Below are 6,072 nucleotides of genomic sequence, written 5' to 3'. Positions count from 1 at the left end.
CCCGGCTCGGCCGCTTGGTGCTGGTTTCTCTGCCAGCCGTACCCGCTTCCCTGCTTGCGCCAGGCTGGAAGCGCTGCTGGGGGGCACAGGGACACGTCCAGGCCACCGCGTCTGTGGCTGGAGAGGCCAAATCCGGCACGACGAAGCTCGACCAGCTCCTGTCCCGGGGCCAGGCCAGACAATCACAGGGCGAGGGGAAGCGCTGGGGGGACAAACCCGGCACCAAACCCCCCGGCAGCACCGTGCTGGCACCCGAATGCTCATCACTCCTTGCTGCCCTGACAGTATTTTTTTTTTGCCTAACTTCCTTTCCCTGCCCCTTTTTTTCTTTTTTTTTTTTTTTAATTATTATTATTACTTATTATTTAAGCTGTCCCACTAAGAGTCACGACCACTTCTGTCTCTGCGGCCGAGTGGCCCCGGCACGCCGCACGCCTGGTGGCGATGAGCACCGGTGTCCTGCCCTTCGAGGAGCTGTGGGCAGGGGGTGGGCATGCGGGGAGGTGCCCAGGCTGCCCTCCTGGCAGAGGTGGGCTTCATCACGCTGGTGCCTGACCCGGCACCCGCCGGGAGAGGAGTCGGGCGGCTTTGCCCATTACCTCTGCGTGCGCGGGGACTTGTGCACACCACTGTCTTAAAACAACTCGGGGTGGTTTTTTTAAAAGTCAATAAAACCCACGCATCGGAACCGCTCCGGGTGTTCCTTGCCCCGGCTCTGCTGTCGCCCCCAGCCCAGCGCCAGCACGGGAGGGGAAGGGAGGGAAAGGGAGCAGGCGGGTTGGGGGAGTCGGCAGGATAGGATGCTCTGCTCTCCTTCCCTTGATTTTCCTTCCTTCCCTATTCCTTCCTTTTCCCTTCCTTCTTCCTTCCCTCCCTTCCTTCTTCCTTCCTTCCCTTCTTTTCTTTCGTCCTCTCTTCCTTCCCTTCCTTCTTCTTTCCTTCTCTCCCCTTCCCTCACGTCCTCCTTCCTTCCTTCCCTTCCTTCTCTCCCCTTCCCTCACGTCCTCCTTCCTTCCTTCCCTTCCTTCTTTCTTCTTTCCTTTCCCTTCCTTCTTCCTTTCTTCCTTCTCATTCCCTTCTTTACTTTCCTTCTTTTCCTTCCTTGCCTTCCTATTCCTGTTCCTTTTCCCTCCTGTCTTTCCTTTTCCTTCCTCTCCTCTCTTTTCTCCTTCTCCATTGTGGGGCTGGATCAGGGTTGGGCCCCAGGCACAGGCTGCGATCAGCCCTCAGCTGACACCCACTGGATCAGGAGCTGAGCCCAGCCCAGCACCACGGCCCCTCCAGTGGGTGACGGCTCTGCCCCTCCTGACTATCCAAGCAGCCAAAAAAAAGAGGCTCTGCCCGCCCCCGCCCTGGCCCTGCCCGGTGCAAGGAAGGACATGGACAAACTCTCAAAGGATGCAATTCTGGAACCTGGTGCAGGCACAGGCAGGGAAAGCAACTTTCCCTGGGGTGACCCAGCAGGGCCAGAGCTCACTCCAGCTCCCAGCTGGAAGCCTGCCCCAGGCCCAGGGTCCTTGCGGGGTCCAAACCAGATAATCAGGGGGTCTGGAGAACAGGAGGCTCAGGGGAGACCACCTGGCTCTCCACAGCTCCCTGACAGGAGGTTGGAGCCAGGTGGGGGTCAGGCTCCTCTCCCAAGGAACAAGTGACAGGACAAGAGCCTCAAGTTGTGCGAGGAAATTTTTTTTGTTGAATATATGGAAAAACATCTTACCTGCAAGGGTTGTCCAGGGCTGTCCCAGGCTGCCCAGGACAGTGGTGAAGTCCCCATCCCTGGAGGGGTTTCCAAGCCGTGGAGATGTGGTGCTGAGGGACATGGGTCAGTGGGGACCTCGCAGTGCTGGGTTAACATTGGACTTGATGTTCTTAAAGGTGTCTTCCAATTTAAATGATTCTATGACTCTAAGACACACAAGGTTCTTGCGTAATAAACAGCCAAATTCAGGAGTAGTTAAAACGCCTCTTTATTAATATACAAACCTAGCAACATTTAAGCCAACTGAAATATTAAATGAACTAAAGCACGACATAAATACAGCATATGTAACAACATGGCCTCAGTGGAGAGCAGCAAAGCCACCCAAATTGTGCGCTTGGGAACAACTGTCCAGGTCCCCCACCACGGGTGCCTGGCAATCAGAACAGCTTTGTCTCTCCCAAACCCCTCCGAGTCCCAAACCGCCAGAGGCGAGACCCCAGCTCCTCTCAAAGGCGCAACACCACGATTTACTTCAACCTTTCCTCAACCCCAGAGCTCAAAGGGATTAAAAAACTATCATTCCCGTGCTGCTGGAGATGATCCATTTGCTGGGCAGGGAGAGGGGAGATGGCTGTGGTGGAGGGGGAACCACGCTGCTGAAGATGCTCTTTGCTCTGTCCCACCCCAGCTATATCCATTGCATGACATTCACAAGCATAAGGCACTAGAAAAATGTTCTCACAGGTTCAAACTCCACTTGCCTTTAACATTTTTTTGCAGCAGCACAATTCAGAAGTCCTCCCAGCCCTTGAAAATCTAGTCTCGGGAGATTGCTAAAAGGTTTGGAACAAGAGAAAGGGGCTTTGGACAAGGAAATTGGTGCACCTGGTAGCCAGAAGCAGTGGTGGAGAGGGGACGTACTGGTGGGATCACAAGATCCAAGCCTCTGCCTGGGTACCTGTCCAAGAAGCGGGGAGCCCTTCTCCCACAGAGCTCAGGTCTCTGGTAAAACTGGCAACAGCAGGAGCCGTCCCAGAGCAGAGCATGACAGCGAGCGTGCTACCTCCAGAGCAGCAGCAAGGAGCTGATCCAGGTCAGAAAGGGTTTTCCACCTCCTCCCAAAGATGCAGGGCCATCTGGAGAGAGCTGTGGTCACGGCTCAGGCGTGCTCCTCTCCTCTGAGCATGGCTTGGGTTGCTCCTCCAGCAGAAGCACCTATGAGCAGGGGCGTGTCCTGCCACAAGCCTCACCGTGAGATGTGGAAGGAGCCACCAAGGGCTTCAGGGAAAATACTCTGGTTACCCAGAAAATGTATCATGACCTAGCTGGGATGGCTGATGGCTCCCGAGGATCTACTCTGCTTGTAGGAGGTGTCAAGCATCCATCTGGGAGTGCCTGACGGGCAGCACTGTTAGCAGCATGGGCACAGCAATAAACATTCATGTGAACACCTTCCCTCAGTGCATCTGCCATTCTCATTTACCACCATGTGGAGGTACCTTATTCCCACAGCCTCTGAACAGCATAAACCAGCACTTTACCCTCTGTGGTAACTCAGGAGCTGGAATCCAGCTGAGCTTTGAGACAAATGCCACAAGAGACATCTCAGAGCCACCTCCACAAACATCACGGGCAGCAGCAGATCCCCTCTGCTCGCTTCTGCCTGCAAAGCCCAGCTGGTACAGCAGGGAAGCCTTCAGGGGGAGAGTTTTGTTTCCTTTAAGGCAATGGGACACTCCCAGAGCACGCTACACCAGCCCAGGCTTCTTTCTTTCAAGAAGGAAGAAAAATTCATCATAGCATGAGTGACAGAGTGAATAAATCTATTTCGGGGTAGGGGGAACATAGGAAGGCAACAGCAGAGAGCTGGATGGGGGCTCTCCTGTAGCTCAGTACAAATCACAGCCTCAGACCAGCAGCCTCCACCATCCCCAGTGCTTGTGCAAAAATATTCACCAACACTCAGGTCTAGACAGCTTTCCAGGGAGGAAATCCAACAATGGGCACCACCAGAGGCCAAACACCTCACCAAAAGCTTTAAGGCATTTACAAATATCTGAAGTTGTGGGTGCTTTTTTTCTCCCTCAAAGGCAACAACTTAACGTTTATGGGAAGTTTAAAGTGCAAAGAAAATCTTTTGATGCTTTTTAGAGACAGCTTGAAGTCATCTGATGACACTAACCCCTCCCTCCCTAAGTCCTGTTCCCTGTTTTTTTTTTAAAAAAACCAAAAAACCAAGCTAGCAGTCAGGGAAAAGAGAAAGTGTACTGAGATGGGTGGAATTTAACCTGGCCAAGTATTGTGAGAAAATCACTTTGGAAGGTAAATCTGAAGGTTGTGAGCGTTCTGCTGGACACCATAAGCAGCTGAGGGTTCTGGTTTAAATCAGAACAACCTCTGCCCTTGCTGGCAACTTCCCCACCTCGCCCAGCCATGGAAACCACCTTGGGTTTAGAGACTTCTTCCCAAAATATAACCAATTTTGGTTGAAGCGTGCCAGAAGAACAAGGTTATTAAAGATGCTCATGTGCTCAGCTGCCCGAGGAAGATCAGAGAAGTGTTAAAGAGAGTGAACACCCTGGTGTGGGGAGACCAAGGGCTCCAGGGTGGAATAGACAGTGGCCACAAACCCACCTGGGAGCTCAGGTGCTGATATCCACACCACCTAAAAGCTGAAGAGCTTAAATTGTTGCAGAGACAGCTCTAGAGCCAACAGAGCTCTGATGATGAAGAAACGGGTGGAACCATGAGAAGAACCTCCCACATGAGAGGTCCTACACCAGCACAGGCTGGAGTTTGGAGGTGCTGCAGGAACCTGATCAGTGGCAGCTCAAATGCAACAGCAGAAAAGAGGAATCCAAGCTTACAGCAAGACTTGGAGATGGTGGGAGCTTCACACAGCCTACCCTCCCCACCACAAAATAATAATAAAAATCTGCCCAACAAGGCACATCAGATCTGGGCAATGCAGTCAGCAGAAGAAAATGAGGAAAAGGAACCACAGAAGAAACTAAATCTAGCAAAGAGAGATTGCAAATCCCTGTAACACACCCTCCTGAAGCAGAAAACACCACCCCTAAGAGCTTTCATTCTAGCCTCAGATCACTACATCAGAACAATGAAGTTTATCCTAAAATGGGTTAAGCTCAAGCTACAGCGTTTTAGCCAATAAGAGGAATTATTTTCTCACCCTGAACTCCAGTTTGTTTCCCTTGGAGTTTCCCTCTCAACGTCACCTGCAGGAGAAGGCACGTTAGGGCAGTTTTAAGGATGAGAATCACAATGGATCATTTTACAGTCCACGTTATTTAGCACTATAGATGCCAAGACTGTGTTCTAGCAGCAGCTTCCAAGATTCCCAATTTTCTACTTTGAAGGTGTACTAAAGGTGGTAACTCTTCAACTGATGTTGTTGTTCTTTTTTTAGGCACTCTACTTTTAGTCATCAGATCAAGGGATTAGAGTCTTACATCACCATTTAATACCTCTGCAAGAAAACACGACAGTAGAAGGACCTTCCTATTTTAAAACATGCTGTCCAAGTATCACCTTGATAGGTCACCAAGTTGGTGAAGGCCAACTATTCTTTAACATTATAAGGTTCAAAATAGCTGCCAGAAATTAAATCAGCCAGGTCTGGATGGAAACCAAGGATCAGAATTCACAGCAGGGAAAGCCAGAGCAGGGGTTTATGAGCAGCAAGAATGATGATTATCAAATCACCCACCTCCGAGACTCAAACAGCAAGCCCAGTGTTACAGAAAGTGTGGCTCTATCTATTGGCACGATGGAAAATGATTTTCACTACTTTTAATCTTGAAAAGTCAATGGTTCTAGACATGAAATAAACCTAAGCAGACATAATGACTGAAACAGCTCATAAAATGTCATTTTATTGTCAGAACTGCTGTGGGAAGAGACACCTGGATCAAAAGTTGTCTGAGAAACTAACAGGCACCTATAAATCAGGGAAAGAAAAAAATAATCACCGGGAGGCATATTATCTGGCTGCAGGTTGAAAGGTACTTCAGGAACAAGTGCTTGGTGGAGGACAGCATGCTGCTAACTCTCCAGTTTGGTCTTAACCACCCTTAACAACAGTTTGAGCCAAGATCTCTCTTCAGCAGTTGCTCCAAGTACTTCAGCTGAGTGCTTGGTTTTCTCCTGGAGCAGCACCACGCCTCACCAGCAACAACAGTCAATGAACTCTAAGCAGAAGGGCTGCTCTGAGACACATCCCAAATACCACATGTGAAACCCCTTGTTTGGTCCAACGCCCGTTTCCCTGGATAAGGAAGGTGGAGCAATGTCCCATAAAACCAACAGAGGGACAAGAGGATGGACAGGTACTGTTGAGTGACCTGGTGCAC

The sequence above is a fragment of the Merops nubicus genome, unplaced genomic scaffold (genome assembly GCF_000691845.1).
Source record: "Merops nubicus isolate BGI_N331 unplaced genomic scaffold, ASM69184v1 scaffold6492, whole genome shotgun sequence".
In the NCBI taxonomy this organism is placed as follows: domain Eukaryota; kingdom Metazoa; phylum Chordata; class Aves; order Coraciiformes; family Meropidae; genus Merops; species Merops nubicus.
Note: the sequence above shows the minus strand (reverse complement) of the source record.